The sequence below is a fragment of the Cricetulus griseus genome, chromosome 2 (genome assembly GCF_003668045.3).
Source record: "Cricetulus griseus strain 17A/GY chromosome 2, alternate assembly CriGri-PICRH-1.0, whole genome shotgun sequence".
NCBI lineage: Eukaryota > Metazoa > Chordata > Mammalia > Rodentia > Cricetidae > Cricetulus > Cricetulus griseus.
In genome coordinates, this window is record NC_048595.1 from 366,984,121 (window position 1) to 367,008,644 (window position 24,524).

A 24,524-nucleotide genomic window follows, 5' to 3' on the forward strand; every position below is an offset into this window, starting at 1 on the left:
CACATCTGTCACCTCACTGGATCCAAACTCTGCCACAGGGAAGTTTTACCACCAACATTTCATTCTGCATACAAAGAGATGGATGAGCAGAACTGGTACCTAGCCCACATTTCCATTTGCTACAATGCAATGCAGAACCCAAGATGCATGTTTTCCTAACCTGGGTGTTCTGCTGCCCCCAGAGGAAGAGGCCGGCAATGCATCAGAGAGCATAGGGTGGAGCCTATTTAAACAGATTTACATTAGTAGTACAGAAGCCAAAGCCTGTTGCAGTGTGCACTGGCTAGGTCCCATCTCCTTAACTGAATCCTATTCAGCTATCTCAGCCTATCTCAGCCTCTGAGATGTGGCCCTTGTCTTGTGTTCTTTGTCCTTTAAGCAAAGTATATGCTAGAGTCAGAGCAAGCATTGTTCCCTTGTTCTCAGAAATGGGCACGTTCAGAATGGAGCATCTCAAAACTTTGACTCTGGGTCTCCTGTCCAAGGAGAAACACAGCACAGATATCCAGCCACAGAAATTAGAGAAGGCTGAGCAGATTTACTACAAATTTCTGTGCTTGCCACGAAACCTCAGGATATCCAGTGGGCAAGTGTGTATGCAGATGATGGTCCCAGCATGGACAGGTAGTGGATACATCCTCAAGGTGCTATGAAAGGCCTAGATCAAGTTCTCAATAGACTGAGAGGTTCTGGCTTCCTGAGCCTATAGGGTTCCCTGAAAACCCCCATCTTACACTTTGGTGGCCCAATCATGGTGCGATCCCATCTCTTCTACTCAGGGCTCACTAAGCAATCGGCATCCTCCTCTGATTCACAGAGGAACTTTCCATGTCTTCCAAGGGACTGTCTTGAATGGCCAGATTTAATTTAATTTACTATCTATTTTCTTTGACTACCACAAAGAGAATGAATAAGAGTTATGGTGTTACGGTCTTAGTTATAGAGAAACCAGGGTACAGCTGAGCCTGACTTCCCTCTTGGAAACAAAACTCTGTTCCTAAGGAGTGCCCTACCTGGATGCTGTAATCTGGGCATGCTCTTGGCAGAACCCTTTTGAACTTTTACACTTAGAGAATCTGCCTTCAAAGGCCATGATCTATGCTCCTTACCTAGTCAGTTATGGTCTGAGAGTTGCCTCCACCTGCATCTGATAACCACATTCTCTGATGAACAAATATCATCCCCTCCTCCCTGAATGCTATGGTTTAGATAATAAAGTGACCACAAAGGCTCATGTGTCAGAGGCTTGCTCCAGCTGGTGGAGTCCCAGCACTGATAAATAAATGGGCTGTTAGGAGGTAGAACCTGGCTTCAGAAAGTACACCACTATGTCCAAGACTGTGAAGGGTCTCTCTCTTGGTCCCCCAAGACTGACTCCCTCCCTATCCCCCACTCCCTCTCTCCCACTTTTCTTTCTCTCTTTTGACTGCCATGCGATGGTAGCTTTCTCTTGGGTAGGTTACATGTTTCCACCATGAGGCTCTGCCTCAACACAGCAAACAAGCAATAAAGCTGAGTACTCCAGATTGTACTCTTTGAAACCTTGAGCCAAAATAAACACTTCCTCCTTCAGTTTTCCACAGTGTTTGTCGAAATGATAGAAAGCTGAATGCATGCTGGAGCTGGCACCTGGGATCTGCTTGCCAGTGGTGGCACATGCCCATGTGTGTGCGTGTGTATTCTGGACGGACTCATTGCTGTGATAATGGTTGTCAATTAACCATACCAGCCAGAGCTCCTCACATAGCCTAGCCCTTAGCCAGGCACTGGCTGGCACAGCCGGTCTGACTTTCCAGCCTGGCCATCAATGGGCCTTCCAGTGGAGGGATATAGAGGAGTAAAACCTGTCCTGTGTGCATTTTGTGTGAGACTCTGTGGCATCTCACCAAACCATCTTCTTCCAGTACAGCCTTACTTTAAATAAAGAGCCTGGTCATTTCAGTGCAATCTCTTCTCTCTTGATGCCAGTCACCAGTGTGTGCATATAGCCGTAGTCAGCTTAGTGAGAAAAGCAGACTCGGGCTCTGTCACATAACCAAAGCCCAAGCTCCATGTTCAGATTCCCAGAGTGGAGGCTTTGCCCAATCTCCTGTTGGAGGTGATGAGATAACTAGGGTTCTCACACAGCTGGGACACATCAGCACACCCAGCCCTGTTAGTAAGGGTTGTGAAGGGTTGTCAATCCTCAGTATGAAGATGAGGGAATCAGTCAGGCTCACTTCAACCACAGAACTGGTTGCAGGATACCCTGGCATAGTCCTTGCCCACTTTCCTGGAGACTGCTGAAGTCTTTGGGTGTCCCTGGGTGTCTGTGCTTATGTATCCATAGCCCTGTGGATCTGTGCATATTCTTTCCTGTCCTCACATATGTCCATGAGTGTCTCCATGGCATATTTGCACATAAAGTTTTAGATATCCCCATATGTAGATGAGTAAAGCTAATGAAGACCAGGGTGGTTCCAAAGATGACAAAGTAGCTGCCTTGCTCTGCAATGTGGTGGTTTAAATGAAAAATGTACCATATAGGCTCATGGATTTAAACACTTGGTCCCTATTGGTGGTGCTGTTTAAAGAGGTTATGAGACTTTAAAGAGGGGAAGCTTTGCTGGAAGGAGTACATCACTAGGTGTGACTAACCATACCAACCAGAGTTTTTCCTGAAAGGTCTTGTTGTACCAGCCTGTCCTTGGCTGAAGTCTGGCCTGGATCTCAGGATGGCCCAGCACAACACCCTGTTTGTTCCCTTTTCAGGAAAGCTCTAGTGAATCAACAGGTTTATAGCTTTGTTCTGTTTTCTGCTCTTTCTCTCTGCTTCCCATTTGTGGATAAATACGTGACCAGCATGCTTCCTGCTCCTGCAACCATGCTTCTCTGTCATGAGGACTCTCCCTCTGGAACTATCAACTAGAGTAAGCCCTTTCTTCCTTTAGTTGCTTCTGGTCATGATACTTTATCATGGCACCAGAAAATTAACTAAGACAGTAATTTGTTGGGAGAGATTTTGGGCCCCAACCCCCACAGGGTCTCAGTGAGTTGATAACCACAGATGCATCCTGTTTTCTAGTCCTGGGTTACAGCCCAGGCCTTGCCCTACTGGCATCAAAAACACGAGTTCTTATACCTGGGGTTTTTCCACTGTGCTGTAAGTCTGTATATAAGGCTGCTCCCTCCCTGCAAAAAAGACAGATGCACACACATTCTCTTAGCGCAAGCGACTGGATGGCTTGGTTTTTAATTAAATCTCCAGGCTTTCGTCCAATACTTGGACTTAGTCGTGGCATGGATACCACAAGTGGAGGTTCTATTAGATTTAGTCGTGGTGTGGATGCCACAGTAATTGGTATCAGGAATGGGGTATTGAAGTAAGAACCGGACTATGTTGTTTTTTAGAGGGATAGGGATGATTTTGAAAGTCTTCCCAAGACAAACCATTGAATTATGTAAGTAGAGCTTAAAGGAACTTTTAGTAGGAGCTTGGAAGACAGCAATGCTGAGAGCAGCATAGATAGAGGTGACTTGGATCATGAGGTTCTAGGGTGAGGGAAATAATATTACATTTACAACCTAGCTAGGGGCCATTCATGTGATACATTGGCAAATAATCTGCTTGTATTATACCTAATGTCAAGAAAATTTTCATGAGGCCAAATTAAAAAGAAATGGGATAATTACTATGGTGGAGGAAATTTCAAGGCACTTTAACTATGATTCTGTGGCATGGTTATTACTGATACCTCTTGCTTAGAGCTACCATTTAAAAAAAAATCCAGGTAAGAGTCCTGAGTCTCAGTAGAGTATTTGGACTTTTGACCTGCATTCAATAGGACTATGGGCATTTTGAAATTATACTACGGGCATTTTGTATCATGAAGTGGCCATGAGTCTATGAGGTACAGGGTTGAAAATGCTAGTTTGAATAATAAATGTACTCTATAGGCTCATGTATTTGGACACTTGGTCTGCATTCGGTGGCACTGTTTATGGGAGGTGATGGGGCTTTAGGAGATGGAGACTTGCTGAGGAAAGTATGTCTCCTGAGGTATGTTTCAGGGCCTTATAACCTCTACACAGTTGCTGTTCTTGCTCTCTGCAAGAACTGTGTGTGGATGGAATGTGATCAGCTGGCCCCCCACTTCTGCCACCATTCCTATTGTGGTGCTGTGACTTCCCTGCCCTGAGGTCTCTCTCCCTGTGGGCACTTCTGCTAAAGCAAAGCCCCTTTCTCCTTAATCCCTTCTGGACAAAGTATTTTATCACAGAAACGCAGTTCCCCACTCTCCCATCTGCCAGTTCACCTCCCACCGTTCATGTCATCTGCATGTCACCCCAAAAGAGATGTGAATGTGACCCTATTGGTAAATGGAGTATGCATGAGTTTTCTGGCCTGGCAGGTCCTGAGGCCCTTGAGCCCCAAATGAACACACAGATGCTATATTAATTATGAAACTGTTGGCCGATGGCTAGGGCTTCTTATTGGCTAGCTTTGTCTTAATTATTAACCTATTTCCATCAATATATGTATTGCCACAAGGCTGTGGCTTGCCGGGTAATGCCCAGCATGGTGTTACTCGGGCAGCTTTGAGACTCTGTCTGGCGTGCTCACTCTGCCTACCTTTCCCAAAATCCTCCTCCTCTCTTAGTCCCACCTATCTTCCTGCCTGGCCAATCAGTGTATTATTCATCAACCAATAAGAGATACATTTACAGAATAACATCTCCCATTAAAGTGGCTCTTTACAAATGGGGTGAAGGGAAGGCTCATCTACATTGGGTATTTGCCAGGCCCATGATCTTGAGCTGTCTGGCCAGACAGAGGCGGTACTTCTTGTCTGTGGGTGTGACCTCTTAAAAGGAAAGAGGGGGCAATCACTTTCTCTCTTGTTTGGTGGTTGGAAATCAGACTGCTGGTTCCATTCACCCCTAGGCAGAATGGAAAACCATGGTGGCTATTTACCTTGTTGTATATCTGTGTGTGTATCCTAATGAGCCCTTGATACCACTTTAAATCAGTTCCTGTGGATTCTCCTATACTCATCCTCCATAACCTGGTGTGCCCTAAGTCCAGTTTCAAATGCCTTCAGACACAGAGGAGAATCCAATGGCACAAGGAGTACCAAGGCTCAAGGTATCCCTGCCAGAGCTGGGATGAAGCCAGGAAGGAACTTTCCGAGGCTTCAAACAGTGTCCTCCCCACCAAGCATGCTTTGACTGAAGACTGCTTCAAGAGCTGTGGGAAAATGAACTTCCATTGCATCAAGTTTCCTCTGATCAGTTTCTGCACCTCAAAGAAAACAACTCATGGTCAAACTGTTCCTTCCCCTAACTCTGCCTCTCATGGACAGTCACCACTCTTAGGACTAGTTCCAACACTGTGCTTGGGCTCGTGGGCAATCCCACATGTCATCAGCTTGCCAGGAAATCTCTTCATCCCATAGACTTTGGGGGCTTCTTGCTCTTTGTATCTCAGAGCTTGTTTATGTGCTTGGTCCAGTAAGTTCTCAATGCTCTTAAGAAAAATCACACCTCTCTTGCCTTTAGCATAGTGCCAGCACAGAATAGGAACCCCATAAGCTACTGAGATAATGCCTCAAGTTGAAAGCCAGTGTGTTGCCTGTTGCTGGGGGAAGCACCAACACCTGGACTGTGAAGGTGTTAGCAGCACTGCTGGGAGGGACAAGTGAGATATCTGCCTCAGAGGGTGGAGGGTTTGTACAGATGAAGGTTGAGTAGCCAGTCACAGACTTAGCCTGGCATTCCCTTTCTCAATCTGTATCCGCAGGAAATCCTGTTTCTTTCATAAATTTCAGCATTCACTACCGACAAATATTTGCCTTATACACCTGTTCTACATACCTATGTATTTGGCATCAAATAAAAATTTCTGAGGTAAACGGGGTTCAGGGGTTTACAAGTGAATAAAGATTAGCACTGCCATAGAACACACAGAAAGCGAACCTTGGTGTGTCAGGATAATTGCGAACACAAGAGTATAAAGAATGGCAACATTTACCATCTCCATGCTGATCTTTTCCCTTCATCTTAAAACAACAGTGTGCCTAGAGGCTTTCTGCAAAGGGTAGATGCTTATGAAGGACTATGCGTCCTATGGTGTGCATGCACACGCATGAGTGTGTGTGTGTGTGTGTGTGTGTGTGTGTGTGTGTGTGTGTGTGTGTGTCTGTACCTTCTGCAGCCTCATCTAATATGAAAACTGAATGGGAAAACCAGCTATATTAAGCTAATCAGAGCTTCATCGGGGTACCCAGCACAGCGATAATATTCCAAGGCTCCATGCAATTAAATTCTTCAATTATTCTAAGTGTTATTATGCTAATTTAAAAGGCTAGGATTATTAGGAAAATGTATGAAGAATTATACTCAGTTACAGCATTTTATTTATGTGAGTTCACATTAAATTATTTAAAGTATGGAAATCATGAGTTACCAGGATTTGGCTCTAGTCTGTGCCACCAGGGCAGCTAATAAAGCTGAAGACAAACACGTCTCAGTTCATCGTCCTACGGGGACTACTGTGCAGTGTGAAGGGTGGCCTGCCTGGCTCACTGAGAGAAGGCTCATTACCTATGCAGTGGGCTGTCCCCAAGCTGCCCATGGCACCAGCAAGACCTCTTGCCCCCAGAGGAGCATCTGTCTTTTTGTTGATGGACTGTCTTTTGCCTGCTCTCATTGACTTGAAGGGGATCTAAGAATGAGCCAGGGGCTTGATGAAGGGGAAATGAAGGCATTTCCTGTAAGACCTCACCCCTATATTCACAGTCTGCAGAGACCTTTGAGACTTCCACCAATGTGCCACAGCTGTAAGGGGAAAAAGACACGCTTAAGTAGGAGCCACTGGGTCGGCATACCTAAGGACTTTCAAACTTCTCCTTAGACCTTTCACACATCCTGCTCCATCAGCTCCTCCCTTTGGTAAAATCCTCCCACTCAGATCCCCCACCTCTTCCCTCACATCCCCTTTGCCTCCCCTCTCTCCTTATCTTTATTTCCCATTTTCTCCTTTGTCCTCTTTTCATTTTCTGCTTCTTATAACAATGCCATCTATTTATTTTAAATTTGTCTTTTATATGTTTTCTTTAATCAGAGAGTTTTGCTTTCAAAATTTTAAAGGGAAGGGATACAGATCCTCACAGAGCTTTCTCCTCACTCTTCAAAGTTCCCACCTGTACCCAGCTACCTCAGTCTATACAGCCTGAACTACCTGCTCGTGCCTACCTGCTTCAGGATCCACAAGCTGACCTCTCACACTCCACCTGCCTCAGTCCAGGAGAGACAGACTTCCATCCTTCCCTTCATCTTTCCCTCCATCCATCTCTCCATCCATCCTTTCATCCCTCACCCTATCTTTCTCTCCATCCCTCAACATATCCATCCCTCTCTCCATCCCCATCTCTCCCTCCATCCCTCTCTCTATATCTCCTTCCCTCCATCTCTCCCTCATCCCTCCTTCCATCCTTCACCCCATCCTCCCCTCTATCCCTTTCTCTATCCCTCCCTCCATCCCTCACTCTATCAGTCCCTCTATCCCTCCCTCTAGTTGGATAAGAACTGCACTGAGCTCCTGAGGCCATTCCCATGGCTCCTAACTTTCACCCCCTTCCTTTGGATGATGATAAAAATCACAGCACAGCTAATCCACCCTGGCCTCTGCTTGTGAAAGGACCCCTGCTTATTCTGCATGGGCTGACATGTCAAGTTCCATGGATTGTGTAAGTGTCCTTGGGCTCTGATCTCTCTCTTCTGACTCCCAGTCTTGCAACACAAGGAATGAGATCCTGTGCTTTTGGTGTGATCCAGCAAAGATTCTGGAACAAATATGTAGGAAGTTACAGATCTCACAGTTCAGATCTCTGATCAGAAGGGATAGGTTCCCAGTGTGCTTGAACTCCATGGCTCCTTCATTCTGGACCATGAGCGACATGCACTTAAAGGAAAATCTTTATAAAGCTGCTCATGGTGTAAGACTCTGTGGCCACTGCTGCCTTGTTTAGCCACATTGCACTTAGAATGCCCAAAATAGAATTACATCATCTCCCCTCCTCCCCTTCCTTTCTCTTGCCCCTCTTCATCTGTTCAACCCCCCCAAGGCCCCTCACCAATCTCAACTTGATAGCCTCTGGTTCTTTTATTATTGTTGTTATATGTGTGTTTGTGTGGGCAATTAATAATGGGGCTCATCCCTAGAAAAGGCCAACTCTCCTCCCAACTGTCATTAGTTATCTCTAGTATTTCCCACCTAGAGTGTGAGTGTTAGGAGGAAGACCGAGGCAGAGGGGCAAACATGCCAGACAGACAGAGCTTAAATGAGAAATTTTATTTGAAAGGTGAGAGAAGGGGGAAGGAAAGAGAAAAGAGGTAAAGAGACAGAGAGAGATCAGAAGAGGAGAGGGAGACAGGAAAAGTCCTGTCTGCCCCAGGGAAACAGCGGGAAAGAGAAAGAAGTGGGAAAAAGAAGAGAGGGAAAAGAGAGAGGAGAAAGAGAGCATAAGTGGGTGGGGGTCTTTCTTTTAAAGGAGTCCTTTGCACCTTGGCTGACCAGGGTACTACCTGCATTCTATCACGTGACAGGGGCAGACCAACGTAACGCCTGAATTCTTACAGTGAGATCCCCTCAAAAGTTTCCTTTTCCACATCAGCATGCCCATTGATAAATGTTCTCATCTTAATTTTATACCCATTTCCAGAAGAGAGAAAGACATCCTGGTGTCCTGGCTCTTACTGTTTTTCTGTCTACTGTTTCTCCATGATTCCTAAGCCACAGAAACTGGAGCTGTGATGAAGATGCATCCATTGGGGTTGGAATCCCCACCATCCATTGATCCCTGCATTGCATCCAGGTGTGGTTTTCTGTGATGGTCTCAATTTGCTGTAAAGAAAGGCTTATTTGATAAGTAGTGGAGGTTACACTTATCTGTGAGCCCAAGGATGTGACTTAGAAAGTGTCAATATCCCAGAGTCATACTCTGGGAAGAGCCCCCTCTTGGATTCCTGACAGCTGTACTGGATGAATAGCATTGATTATCTTGCCAATGAGTCTGAATCAGAGTTAAGTCATGCTCACGACAGCACTCATGGTGTCCTTGTCTATGCTATAGCCTTACCTGGAAGTAATGCCTGACAACCTTCCTGACCAAGGTCTACACAGCTGGAGCTGAGTATGCCTTACCATGAAAAGCTTCTGGAGACCTTGGTGTGTGTGCTTAGCAGAGTTTTATTAGTTAATATTTAGGAGACTGGTTTACTGTGTGTTTCTTTTCAGACATTGACCACAAAGATATTCTGTGAATCCACATGGAATCCGAATCCAAATGGTCCACTGCTTTGTTGGCACAACTTCCTCCCTGGTGACTTCAGAATCCGCAAACGGGTCTGGTTAACCCCTAATGAAGACAAAGCTGTGGAAGTTGACTAGGAGGGTCATAAATCTGACCTTCAGACGCAATCTCAGCAGAAATCTTTGGCCTGAGTGGGGCTGGGAGGTGATTTATCCTCCCTGGGAGCAGGCCGCTTGCACAGCTCCAACTGTGTCAACATGGAGACTTGGACAAATGAGCCTCGTCTCCACCAAAGGGTGTGTGAACCCAAGAACCCCACTGTGGAGAAGGCTGGAGACTATCTTGTTCTTAAAATTCTCTTGGAGCATATTGTGAACTTACTGTGAGCCATGCTCTCATGCTGTCCCAAGGGAGTTGCTCGATAAGCCCCACAGGATTTGGCATATTTGCACTTTAGACAAACAGTGAGTGTCATCAGAGTGGAAGGCTAGCCCAAGAATTGCACAGGACACACCTATGCTATATTCACTGTCATCATCTGAATTTCAAGCTTGGCTGGGATTCCTCGGGCTCCTTGGTTTGATGGCGCTATTTCATTTCATGCCCTGCCCACAAGTAACTTTAAAGAACAGGATAGTTCATGAAACTTTTGTTAAAAGCTTAAAACTTGATTTTAAACTAGAGTATCTGTTGCTTTGTAGGGAATAAGATCAAGATATAAATAAACATAATAATTATACATGTAAATATAGTTTTTACTGCCATTTCACTTGTAGGTTTCTCATGCGGTAGGTGTATATTTTTATATTATGTTTGGCTAAATAAGTCCATTAAACTAGTAAATGATAGCCAGGCATTGGTGGTGCATGCCTTTAATCCCAGCACTCAGGAGGCAGAGGCAGGCGGATCTCTGTGAGTTCGAGACCAGCCTTGTCTACAGGAGTGAGTTCCAGGACGACATTCAAAGCCACAGAGAATCTCTGTCTTGAGAAAAAGAAAACTAGTAAATGATTTGCTTTCTTCTTTACCTGTTGCAAATCTTGACTCTGGGTCACTCTGTGTTCTGTGTGAGGCTGTGTCAAGCAAAATGGTATATTATTGTGTGATGTTCTAGTGTTCTTCACAATTGGCGCAAGGTAGACAGTTTATAACATCTCACAAGATGTAGCCATATCCTCCAAAAATGTGCTCATGTTTCTGTGGCTGGCCTTTGTTTGCTAAGGCTAAAGAAATACCTGGACTGGGGCCTGATGTGGCAGACATGGCTGAGGAGAAGGCTCAGGAGCAAGAGTGATGAAATGCCATGGAAATCTGAGTTCAGACTCATTATTAAGGAAGTTATACCTGTCTTTATACCTCCTCCCAAGGTCCCATTGGCTCAGGCGGCTGATTCTGCTTGCTGCATTGTCCTTTCTTCATTGGTGTCTCTGAGTCAGTCAGGTGTCTCTTCCTCAGCCATCTCTGGACTAGAGGCAGGCTTGGCTCAGGGAGGAAGTGCCTGCTGCGTATACTCATGCAGGCTGGCCTGGGTACCTGCGGCTTCGGTAAGCTGGCAGGCAGTTTCTCCTACATTTTGCCTTTGGAAAATGTTCGTCTTGGGTATGAGAAGTAATGGTGCTCATATTGTAGATATAGAGCAGACTGAAGACAGGAACTTTGTAAGACCCTCAGAAAGCTGAGGCTTCCAGAATCTTAGCCCAGGACCGTGGCCACCCCAATCACAGAATGGAGGGGAAAGCTTGATGCAAATTGCATGAGGCTTTATTGTAGTTTAATGAGCTAACCCCATGTTAGCTCGGGTCTTTGACCCATCCACCATGGCGGATGGCTAGCAAAGACAGTTTGAAGCCGCTTTGTACAGATCTTTATAGGGCAGCATAAGGGGAGTGTCTAGGGGTATGCACAAGTTCAGGATTGGTGTGCCTCCAGGCTTGGAGGGTTTGCCCTGTGTTGACTGGTCAACTGGTTGTTATGGCCCATAGGCCCTCCCAGGGTGGTTGCTATGCTCTCTGCGTCATTGCTGTGCACTTGTCCATAAAGCACACCCAGAGCCATAAAGCATAGCACCACCAGCTAACTTCTGATTGGTTCCTTGTCACGAGGCAGGCATCTGACTTTCTAGTGTCTAGGACAAGGTCATAGAAGCACGTGTTCGGCCATTATGGCTGCCAAAAGGGAAGCTGGTCCCTTCAACTTAAGCGTGTGTGCCTGGAGGTTTCATGTTGCTTTATATTGCATCGTAGTTGCTGGTTTCTAGTTATACTTTTTCCATCATGTTCTCAAGTTACTCTAATATACAGTGAGTGCTAGTCCACACAGGAAGCATGCCACCTGGTCACTGTGTGTGATAACACCTCCTGGTGTGACACCATGGTAAAACAGTCAGTAAGCTCTACAGGGGAGAGAAGGCAGGATCCACACCAGTTCTGAAATTTCCAGAGTCCAAATATGCCAGCAATTCCAGACAGTGCCATCTTAGGCCCTGTAAAGATTTTCAGTCCTGCAGGAAGTGGAGGTCTACCACACCTATCTGGCAGTCATAAGGGCTACCACAGAGGAGGTGGCCTCACCCTGCTTCCAGGCCATCCTCCAAATCAGAATGTCACCAGCTATCTCCTAGCTATTGAAACCAAACAAGAAACACACCCTTGAAAGACAAGAACTTGGGATAGAGGCACAGGATGGGGGGAGGGGTTTCCCCAGATGGCAGCCATTGTGGTGACTGAAAGTCTGCCCATCTGCCAGCTCCCAGACTCATAGCCAAGGGCACTGACACTGGGCTGGCGTGTCTTGTGTCTTCCGTGGGCTCAGCTAGCCAGTAGTCACTCCGCAAGGGCTTATCCATGTTAACACAAACCCTCATTAGAAAGGATTAGGAGAGAAACAGTGACAAACAGGATGGACACCAGCCCTCTGAGGACCCCAGGAAGGTGTCTGGTGCTAATTATCCTTTCAAATGACTCCATGCTGGGATGCATGTAAGCACATATGCACAGGACACATGGGGAATTGTGTTGTACATAGCCAGCTTGCTTGTGTAAGGGCTCTATGCCTCAGACATACATATACACGCACGTGCACAAGCAAGCCCCAACACTCACCTAGGGGAACAGAAGTCTACAGACTGCTGCTGAGAAAGGCATAGAGGAAAGCCCCTCTACATGCCTGTGGTCACTGAATGCACAGGTGAGGACAGTGTCTGTGGGTGCATCTACCCACTGGTGCCCTGTTATTAACCACTCGGCTCTCAGCAGGCATTAGGGTGCCCCTAGGAGCATGAGCTTGGTGGGAATATGCAAGGATTACTTCCTTGGTGTGGAGGGTACAGAGAACATGTAGTTAAGTGTGCATTATGTCTCAGAGTATGAAGGCCTGAGTATGGGCGCCTGTACCTGGGCAAGAATGGGTGTCTGTGTGTGAGTGCATGGATGTGGGAATATGTGCCTGCTTGGCCTTAGGCAGAGGCTTTAAAGGTCTACTTTCCCCCACATCAGTGTTTGGATTCTGCTTACTGAAGCCATTGGGATTTGGCTTTGGAGAGATGGCTCTATTGACTCTGTGAGTAGAGACCAGGCCTAGGAGTCTGGGAGTGCTCTGGGGTGCCATATCACCCTGATAAGAGGTATTAGTGCAGGGCAGAGGGACTGGATGCCCTGTAAATAGAACTCAGTGGCCTCTGGCACTGCCCACACAGTTGGTGCATTGGTCCCAATACTGGGCCAGAGAATGTGGGCAAGTCAACTGCACAGAAATGCAATGTTGCCCCTTCTCAGAAGTTTCATCTCTGAACCTACAGAATTCTTCAACAACTGCTTCTACCAGTGTCTTAGGTAGGGTTTCTATTGCTCTGAAGAGACACCAGGACTGCAGCAACTCTTATAAAGGAGAACATTTAATCAGGTTTAGCTTACAGTTTCAGAGGTTTAGTCCGTTATCATCGTGGTAGAAAGCATGGCAGAGTGCAGGCAGACATCGTACTGGAGAAGGGGCTGAGAGTTGTACATCTTGATCTACAGGAAACAGGAAGTAAACTGTGACACTGGGAGTAGCTTGAGGATAGGGAACTTCAAATTCCACCCCTCACAGTGACACACTTCTTCCAACAAGGCCACACCTACTCCAACAAAGCTATACCTGCTAATAATGCCATTCCCTTTGGGGTGCATTTTATTTTAAACCAACACAACCAGCATGAGGGATTGAGTGAAAGGTCAGAAAGTTTCAAGTGCGGCAGATTTCCCTGCTTCACCTAGCATGGCTACCTCAGTGCCAGCTTCCCATTTCCTCTGCACATTACCTTGGAGCCTCTAATCTGTGATACAGACCATCCCCAGCCCTCAGAGCATTCCTACATAGGCGATGGCCTCCTAGAGACAGACACAGCTCAGAGGAAAGTACACAGCCCCCAGCCCACCCATGAGCAGAGAGCAAACCTCATCTACACTGTGCTGAGTGCCCTTTCCCAGGACAGTAGTCTGACCAGAGTCTGACCCAGACCTGGAGACTTCTCATGACTCTTACACCTACTGTCCCCCTGTTCTCACAGGGCTTTAGCCATATCATCTTCTGCACTGATCCACTTGAACCCAACTTTAATCAACCTTGGTGTGGCATTCAAAGGTGGGCTCCTGCAGGCCCCTGGGAGAAGCTATTACCTAAGTATTGTGTTTGGGAACCTGGTGGGCAGTCACCTGCCTTCTTAACCTTCTTACTGCAATTGCTTACTTCACTTCGATCCTACCCTCACACACAGCAGAGCAAAGCAACAGTACACTAGAGTCCGCAGCTCTCACTGGGCCATCTCTAACAATGCCTGGGATGTTAGACTTTGAACTTCCCCTGCTGGAGATGGAGGTTGATTCTGGGCAACAGCATATTGAGGAGATCCCAAATAAGGCTCAGAATACTGATTCCTGTGGGCTCAGAACCATGGCATGTCTCGCCATCAAGGGACCTGTGTTTGAGGTGAAGAACTCAGGTGGGTGCGCAATGATTCATCTTCACTGTCAAGTTGACATCATCAAGAATCACCAGGCCTTCAACTTGGTATGCCAGACTTTGCTGATACCCCAAAGAAAGCCTTACACACTCTGAGGAGTGAATGGGGGAGTGGGAAGAGGGCAGATAGAGGGAGGGAGTAGAGAGAGAAGGAGGGGGAGCTGGGATTAATATGTAAAATGAAAAAAATTAAATAAAAAAGAATCACCAGGCTTTTGTGATAAATGACTGTACCCACATTAGCAGCACACATCTCAGCAGCTCATCTTCACACCTGTCAACATGAGTGTCCCTTGGCTTGTCACTCATGCTGAGTGAAGGGGGTGCAGAGGCTTTTTCACAAGATTCCCTACTGAGAAAGTTATAAACCAGGAGGCCATCCCCATGCCATGGTCATGTGACACTCTGTTGGGCCAGACTTCCTGCTACTCCTGTCTGGCTCTCAGGCCCAGAATGCAGCCATTGAGGAGAAATTGGAGAGCACTATGATTGTGCTATGCTGTGCCCACTGTGAGGCTGACCTGACCACCTTGATTACAACCCAGAGGCTGTAGCAGGCTCCTGGAAGGAAGCAAGTAGGCCTCCCCGGTTTTGATTCTGGGCCAGCATTTTACCCATCATTCCTTGAGTTAACTGGCCCCATCAGGTGTCAGTGGTGGGGGTTGAAGTCCAGAGATCATTGTGTTAACTAGCAACGGTTTTGGGGTTGAGATTTTGAAGCAAATGACGCCAGTCGCCTATACCATGACAAGGAAATGGTACCACATGGTTCTGAGCACCATGCAAGGAGCCACTCCTACTGTGTGCCAAGATGTGTCCCAGGCATTGCTAGGAACTATGAATGGCCACTTGTTCAGTTGGAATAAACAGGTCATTTCATTCTAAACTTTGGACCTTTCTGGAAACTTGCCAACCAGAGACCAACAGCCCACATGAGCGACAGCACATGCAGAGAGGGCTGGGGTGGGGAGGTGGAGATGATGACACAGCTTGGGCTACCAGGAAGCTCCACAGAGATCCCTGAGGGCAGCACTGCTGTCACCATCCTGTTCAGAGCCATCTACACTGCTTTGTACTGTGTGCTTTGCATCACTTCCTCCCTGAAGTGTCCTATGCTCCCTGCTAAGCGTTGTTTCTTCTATATTGATGGCAATTCTGTCTACAGCCCCGAGGTGGATGGTAGAGATAAACAAGTCAAAATGCACAAAGAAAAGGGAACCTAACACTGACATCATAACGACCTTTATTGGACCTGTTATCACAACTAACCAATCCCAAGGCCTAGTGCCAACACATTTGCCAAGAGCTGCTAGGCGTGGTACCTGAACATCAGCATATTTTTAAAGATCTCAGCTGACACTGTGCCCAGAAGGTAGGGAGGAATACAAGGTCCAGTCTGTAGTTCCATTTATGAGGTCACTGTGCTGGTTTGAATGACAATGGCCCCATTGGCTCATAAGGCATGGCTCTATTAGAAGATGTGATCTTGTTGAGGTAGAAATGGCCTTGTTGGAGGAAGCGTGTCACTGAGAGTGGGCTTTGAAGTCTCAGAAGCTGGAGCCAGGCCCAGTGGCCCATTTGTTCTTCCTGCTGCCTACCGATACAGATGTGGAACTCTCATTTACCTCTCCAGCATCGTGCCTGCCTGCATCTAGTCATATTCCTCACCATGGTGACAATGTCTAAACTTCTGGACTATGAGCCAGACCCAATTACATGTTTTCCTTATTAAAGCTGCTGTGGTCATAGTGTCTCTTCATAGCAACAGAAAGCCTAAGACAGTCACATATCAATCACCAGCAGTAGCAATGGACTGATTGACCTATGGCACATGAGGATACTTCTCTTGTTTTCATAGTGGCATGGTCACCCTGTGCAAGAATATCCCCCATTCTACCTTAGTTTTGCCAACTGAAAGAAAGTGGATCAAATGGTTATGTATTGTTGGGGACATGAAGTCAATTGCTTCCACAAAAGAGTTGGTAACAATCGTGGATAAATATCTTTAAAGTTCAGCAGATGTGTTGATATATCTTCATGTGACATTCAAATATCCTACTACAAGTAACTGTATTTTATGAGGGTATTATATCCCATTGTGATACTAGCTAATTTGATAATTCACACAAGCCTTGGAATATTTCTGCCATGTATAGGAAAACGGTGCTACATCAGAAAAGCCATTGTCTGAGGATAGAGCCAAAGAGACGGAATTCAAGCTGGAAACAAAGATGGGTGGTATTGTAGCTAGAAGAGGGGAAGTAAGTACTAATGTCCTGGAAGAGAGTTTTTGCTTGTCATTTAGCAATATGGTTTAGAGAGGTGGGCCAGGCCCAGTGTTAGCCCAAGAGACCAGTTGGCAGACACCAGAAGGCAGGCTGTCTTCAGATCCTGCCAAGGATTCTGCAGCTAGTTGGTAGACTCACTCATGCTGTGCTACACCCTGATACTAGTCATTGCTCTGCTCCATGCTTAGAGTCTACACAACACACTCACCAGCTTGTAGATCCTGGGTAACGCCAAAATCGTGAAACTAATACAGACAGGCAAGCAAATGCCACTCTGAATAGAACCAGAGCGAGCAATAAGTATCCCAAAACCATGGGCAGCACCTTGGGTGGCAGGAGTATTAGGATAAAGGATAAAAGCAATGGGGATGGGGAGATGGCACAGGAATGAGGACCTGGGTCGAAAGCCTCCTTAACTCATATAAAAGGCCAGGTCTGATGTATATATGTCTGTAACCCCAAAACCATAGAGGATGGGGTAAGAAGGATTGCTGTAATTTGCAAGGCAGCAGAGAGAGAAAGAGTGTGTGAGAGAGAGAGAGGGAGAGGGAGAGAAAGAGAGAGAGAGAGAGAGAGAGAGAGAGAGAGAGAGAGAGAGAATGCAGGAGCATTCCTCTGACATAACTGTTCACAGCATTGCATGCAAGGTAAGTTACACTGAGTGGTCACTGACTGTCCCCTGCTCTGAGACCAAGGTGTCACCATGCAAACTCTAGTGCACATCTTCAGACTCCACGGCAAAGGCATCTTTTTATTAGCTTCATTATATTGAGTGTAATTTTTGCCCTAGGAACTGGGAAACCTTCCTTCACCGGATCAAAGCAGAGCTATGTCGTTTTGCAAGCCCTCCATTAGGCTTCCTATTAAAAATGAATGCCACTAATAACTTCATTTATATGCACTCGTATTTTGGGGGAAAAAATACCTTTCCTGAATTTGCTCTCAGGAAAGTCAGAATGCTCTCAGGAAGCTCCGTGACAAGTCACCATGTCATGGCATTTTCCTGGTTTATCTCAATTTCCTGATTGTAATAAGTCATCATTATTTGACAAAATCACAGCCTTGGGAAAATCATTTAAAAAAAAAAAACTATAGCTCATCTGTTTCTTTTAGTTTCTAGCTTCAGCTGATGAGCACAATTATGTCCACATGAAATGCACTCTGTATGGGCCTTTCCCTTAGAGGTTTGCTTACTTAATACCAAGAGAATAAAATTGAACCACACATGAATAAGCATTACTGGCTGACACATTCCTGACACCGGATTTTCCTTCCCACTGTCTGTGCACTGTATGTAAACAATGTGTGGGCTTCTAGCGTATGTTTGCTGGTGGCGACACCCACATGACACCTTTGGCCCATCAGAGAATGCCCCTAAAGGCATTGCGGGTTAACGGCGATTTAATCCCCTTATGCATGCATAATGTGACAAGCTTTGCATAAATAATAATAAATAATTGGGATATATAAATAATTTAGCATTTATTTTTGCAGTAGAAGTAGAATTCTTAGACATATTCTTAAACAAAGGGAACTGCAAACATGATCTCAATCAGAAAAGGGGTGAAGATGTCTTCAAGAACTCACGCTGGTCAACCAGCATCCAGAGTGATTTCTCCTGGGAGTTAGTGATGACCCCAAGTCCTCAAAGCATAGAGCAATACATAAAATTCTTTCCCAAAAGGAAACAGCAAAAAAATAAGTTCTGGATTGGAGGCCTCTTTCTGAAATAAACTGAGTGAAAGCTCACATTAACACAGAAATGGCTCCCAGAAACTGAGGGTGCAACTGAGAGTGCTTGACTAGTAGGCTCCTAGTACTTTAAAACATTAAATGCCTTCTTTTGTGTATATAGATCTTGTATTTGGTTTGGCAAGCGGGTTATATTAAATTTGGCTATTTAAGCCTCTCTCTCCCTCTCTCTCTCTCTCTCTCTCTCTCTCTCTCTCTCTCTCTCTCTCTCTCTTTCTCCCTCTCTCCCCCTGCCTCTCCATATAAGCAATGATACTGAGAAAATGATGAATTTCAGATTTGAGGAAATCCAGGAAGTGAACCAAAGCAGAGCACATGCCCGTTCCTGGGTCTGCTGCCTGACCCTGGATGAGAGCTCATGATAACTTGAGACTACAGAGCTGTGCTACACAGCATACACACACACACACACACACACACACACACACACACACACACACAAACACACACAACCTGCAGCACATACATACCAGTTCTAACCAGCTATGACTCAGCAGACTAAGCTTTCGTTTGGCAAATGCTTCCTGTGCCTTGGTTTCTCTATTTCTTTTCTAATCATGAGCTTTTAATGTCTATGAAACTCAATCTAACAAATGTAATTGGCTTCACTGAAAAAAATAAATTTATGAAAATAACAGAATGCCTGGGACCTCTCTGGGTAGGTGAAAGACCTAAAGGTCCAGATGCAAACTGTCTCTAGCCCCTCTCCTCTAGCAAACACCTCCCATCCCTCATGAATGCCCATCCTTACCAGGCCATGTGAGAGACTTTGCAAACCCATTTAAAACTGAGTGGGATATGATATACTGTCTTGTTGCATTTTACAATTTCTTTTGATCTCCTCCTTGATTCTGGGACTTTGTAGAAGCAGTCTAGACTGAACTCTACTTTTTATTAAAAGAAATGTCATGACACTGAATGAATGCAGGTAGGTACCACATAGTCAGGCTTGTGCTCATCTCCCTTCTTGCTTTCTTCTCTTGCTGGTCCTCTTGGGCCTGCCTTTGCCTACCCTTATCTATTCACAACTTCTGCATGAAGGCTTTCCCACCCACAGTACTGAGTCTTTCCTTTATCTTCTCATCCCTCCCCTACTTTCCCCTCCGTTGATCATCTTTCTTTTTATATAGGTGTACTGGTTGGTTTTTGTCAACTTGACACAAACTTAGACATATCTGGGAAGAGAAATTTCAAACAAGAAGTGCCTCTACCAGATTGCCTGAAAGCATGTTTATAGGGCATTTTTTTTAACTAGTAATTGATTTAGTAGGACTCATCGTAGTGTGGGTGTTGCCACTCCTGGGATAGTGGTCCTGAGTTGTGTGTAAGAAAGCAAGCTGAGCAAGCCAGGAGATGACTAGCTAATCAGAAGTGTTCTTTCCATGGTCTCTGCTTCAGTTCCTGCTTCCAGGTTCCTGCCTTGAATTCCTGTCCTTATTTTCCTGGATGATGGACTGTGACCTAGAAGTATAAGCCCAATAAATCCTTCCCTCCCAGAGATGCTTTTGATCATAGTCTTTGTTACAGGGACAGAACCCTGAGTAAGACAACTAAGTTCCACTGACTTATTGGTGTGTGTTACTACAGTATATGGGTATGGTGTAGCTGTGTGGTATATGTGTACAAGTGTGTGCATGTATGTGTTTTCATGGAGGCCAGAGGAGAACATAGGGCAGACCAATACTCTAACCTTTGTTCTTTTGATTGAAGGTCTCTTACTGAACCTGGATCAAGGCTGGGGTCCAGTGAGCCCCAGTGATCCTCCTACCTCCCTTCCTCCATGGTGTTGTGGTACAGGTGCATGCACAGCCACACCTTGTCACAGAGATGCATGCACAGCCACACCTGGTCACACAGGTGCATGCACAGCCACACCTGGTCGCACAGGTGCATGCACAGCTACACACCTGGAGCTGACATCTGGCTCTAGCCTCCATGCTTATGCTTATTCAGTGAGCCATCTCTGTAGCCTCAATGCAGTTGCTGTTTCAAAATAAGTTATCCACATGTTCAAAAGATGAAAACTGTCCTTGCATCAAGAAGAGCAAGGAATAGACATTTGAAAAACACTTGACTTTCTCTCTTGACTCCTGAGGATGAACACATGGTGGGCTATGCTAGACCTTAGCCGTGTGAGTATAAGGGATGTACATATACAACCCAATGGAACCCAGTGCAAGGGTGAGGTGCCAGAGGAGGGTGTAGAGAGAGAGACAGAGAGCTCATAGTGAGGAACAGAGAGATATTTGACAGGGGCCTGTGGCAGGCCCAGTATTCCTAAGGAAGAAGATACCCTAAGATTCTGTGGGTTTCACTGAGTGTCATATCACATGACCTTGTTCTCCCACTTTACCTGTCTCACTCAGGGTATCACCTGATGAATAAGCATAGGGCTTTGGAGTGGTTCTAAGTAGTTATTGGAATTCCTGGGCCTTGGAAGATCCATAAATGTGAGGTTTGTCCTAAGACTCTGATTGAAGGCTCTGGGTGTCCATAACAACATCTAATTAGGTATAAATAAGGGAAGAATGAAGGTGTCCTCCTGACACTCTTCCAGACCTTGGAGGAACTAAAGAAAGAGGAGACTCCAGCTGAGAACACATAGAGCAGAGGTACCAATTAGGAGAGAGGAAGAGCTGATAGGGACAAAAGGCCCAGTCATGTGAACACATCTGGGCTTATATGAAACACAGATGTCAGTCAGCTTGCCCTTACTATAACAAAATAACTGAGATAGACAGCTTATAGAAGAGAGGTTTGTGGAGGTTAATAGCCTTTGAAGTTTCTATATATGGCCAGCTGACCTTGTTCCTTTTAAGCCTCTGGCAAGGTAGTATATCAGAGTGGTAACATGTAATAAGGCAGACTTCCCTCCAGGAAGTAAAAGAAAGATAGTGAGTGTCCCATAGTCCCTTTAAGGATGTGCCTCCAAGGAACTACCCTTCCTACAAGGCCCCACCCTTTAGAAGTCCCATCCCTTTCCATCATTGCTAAGCTAAGGACCAGGCCCATGAGTCATGGGGGTGGAGGGTACAGTGGGAACCAGAGTATTCAAACTGTAGAATGCATGAGTGATTTTCCTTCATGGTCCTCAGAGATGGGCACACTGAAGTCCTAACCCCACGTGACTGAGAGTATAGCCTGATCTAAAACAGATGTTGTGTGTTATCACATTGAGATGGGAAGGGTGGGCTAAGGTACCCCTAACCCCATTATTTGGTGTTCTATAAAACAAAGAAAATTGGGACACAGTGGCAGAAAACAGAACTTGTGAAGACAAAAACTGCCCCCTGGAGGGGTGTGCTACAGTCATGAAACACCAAGACCACCAGACACCAAGAGAAAGGCTGCAGGCTGAGACAACAGGAGGTTTAGAGACCATAAGGACCTACCTGGATCTCTGACCAGGACTGTGGGAGAACATATCTCTTTTCACATTAATTTATCATAGTGTCTCTTGGAAACTAACTGGAGATGTGTTTCTTAGAGTAACAACACGTAAAGTCATGCAGATTGCCTGTGCCTCTTGAAGCTTTGATTTCAGTCTGCAGACTGCCTTCTCCTAGCTTGTGTGTTAGGGCTCAGTAAGCCTACCCGGACATGAAGGAAGGATAGATGTGTCCATGACTGGAAACACTCTTCACTGGTCAGGTGTTTGTTAGCCAAGGTGTGTTTGCAGCTGTCCCTGGATTGAGATGCCTTATGCCATCTATTTCCTTTATTAGGCACAGTTGCCTGGAGGAGGGAAGTACATCACATACAACTTCAAGCGAGTGTTTGCACTGGAAGATGAAGCAACCAGATTACACTTCTCATCAAAGTCGAATTTTCCTGTAATGGGTCCCTGAAAGAGGACAGAGTGATGGCTGTGGAGGAAGACAAGTCCAGGCCACTGTGACTGCTCTCAATAAGGCTGAGAAGCTGAGCAAGCTGGTGACAAGGGTTTCTATTGCTCGCTGTCTCTGAGGGAAACCCTCCCTGTGTGGACACTTATAGGAACTAATTCGGTCACAGATGCCATTGCTGACCCCACACCAGGAATTATGGCCCCTCCAAGCAGCATCCTCTGCCCATTGGGGCCACTCCCCCAGCTTCTGTGTGACACGATATTCTTTTTGGCAGAGGTCACTGGTGTGGGACACCCATCATCACTAACATATTAGATCTTGAGGCAATTAACTGAAAACAAACAGGACAGACAAGCTTGGTATTGAAACATAGAAACCAGAAGAAAATAGCCCATGGCGGTCCATTACTTCAAAGCTCCTTCAAAGGCAGAGGCTGGGCGCCGGTAAAGAAAGGCGAGTATTGTTTCCATGTAATGTCTATACAGTAGAAGGCTTACTGCTTTATTTTCCTACAGATTCGGGTTACATGCAGCCTTGCCTGACAATAATAGGTTGGTGGAAAGCACTTTCCAGGTCCCACCTGAACCCAGCATGCCATGTGTAGCATGATTAGTCAAGGATTAAAAATCCAATTAGACTCTCCCCTGACAAGAGAAATCAGATGAGAAATTCTGAGAAATCACTGAAACCACTTCTTAAATATGATGGAAGGTGATAACGTGCATAAATAGAGAGCTGATATCCCAGGGACCCTGGAATCTTCAGAGCAAATTGACTTTCCTCATCTTCAATATAAATATGTGTTCCTTGCTATTAATTGTATTGATTGAGGATGGTAGATGTGTCTAAATGAATTTCCATGGGAACACAGTGATTTGTTCTCTAGAATTGAGGACTCACCCTTGCCAATGGGGTGCCTGACTCTCAGCAAATGCCTGCTGTGGTTTGAGTATGAGCTTCTGAGGTTAGGAACCATATGGGCATATGCTAATATCATAACTGGGAAGCAAATGACTTGCTTCCCATACCACTCATGGTCAGATGCTGTGGACAGGCCAAGCAGTGCATCATTGAAGATCATTTCCTTGGGTCACATGTGGCAAATGTTACAGACTGTGTAAGCCACAAGTCTGATTTTTATCAATTGAGGAAAACTGAATTGACAGATTTTGAATAATTATGGTGTCCACATAGGTTTGGCTGTTTTAGTTCTCTGCTACTAAATACATAATTCGATTTACACAAATATTTATCTGCAACTAAATTTCAAGACCTTGCCATCAGAAAAATATCTTGATTTGCACATAGCAATGCTCTGTAAGCTGGACTTCCTGAGACTCTCTGGGCATATGACTCACATTCATGCAAAGATTCTTATTTTTATAGTAGAACCTTAAACATTTATTTGATGACTAAACTCCAAGTAAATATTTTGGGTTGGACAGGGACAGTGTTTGGCTATGGATGGCAGTGAAGTACATATATAAGTCTACAGTAAAGGACCTTGTATTTCTCACTGTAAGGAAATAACAGATATCCAAGGAGAGAGTATATTTAACCTGATTGAAATCCTGTAGACTGTATGTCTGTGTCAGACATCACATCTGTTAGTCTGTGGAGTTTTTCCTTTGTGTATTGATTCAAAACCAATTTTACAAAATGAAAAGGTGCCTTCCACAAAAAAACATGCTAGCTGAGTTACAAGGATACCTAACATTCTTTTTCCTGTTGGGTATGTTTATTAGCCAGTTATTTACAACTGGACATTTTATTAAAGCCCGAACAGTAGCATGCTTATTCACTTCCTCTTCTTGTAAGACTCTAATTCCCCTTCTCTTGGTCTTTATTTGTCTCCAAAGATTCATTATGAGAATCACTGCTTTGTGGCTGCTTCGCACTTGTTGTGGCAGCTAGATGTGACCAAGTCTTTCCCACACATGAGGTTTCAGTTTGTATGTCCTTCTGGCATCTGATTTCAAGACACAATATGTCGATATGCCTCAGCACCTGTGCAGTCACAATGTCTTCCCTCAAAACAGATCTCCCAGGTTAGATGATCTGCCTTCTGTAACTCTGTGAGTGTCGGATAACCAGATAACAGCGATTCTGAAGAAGGGTACTGCCCCCAAGCAAAGACTTTCTACCCCACCTTTCAGAGACAGGATTGCTATGACATCATACAATGATCTACCACCAAGACACAGTCCTGTCACTGGGTCATCCAAAGAGGTTGCCTAGAGACAGGGTCTGTGCAAACTGTGGAGGCTTAGCCATCTTGTTATGCTATTTTCTCCAAAGGTCACGACTCATTTCAATAAGAGTTGAGTTCAGCAAGCAATGGCATG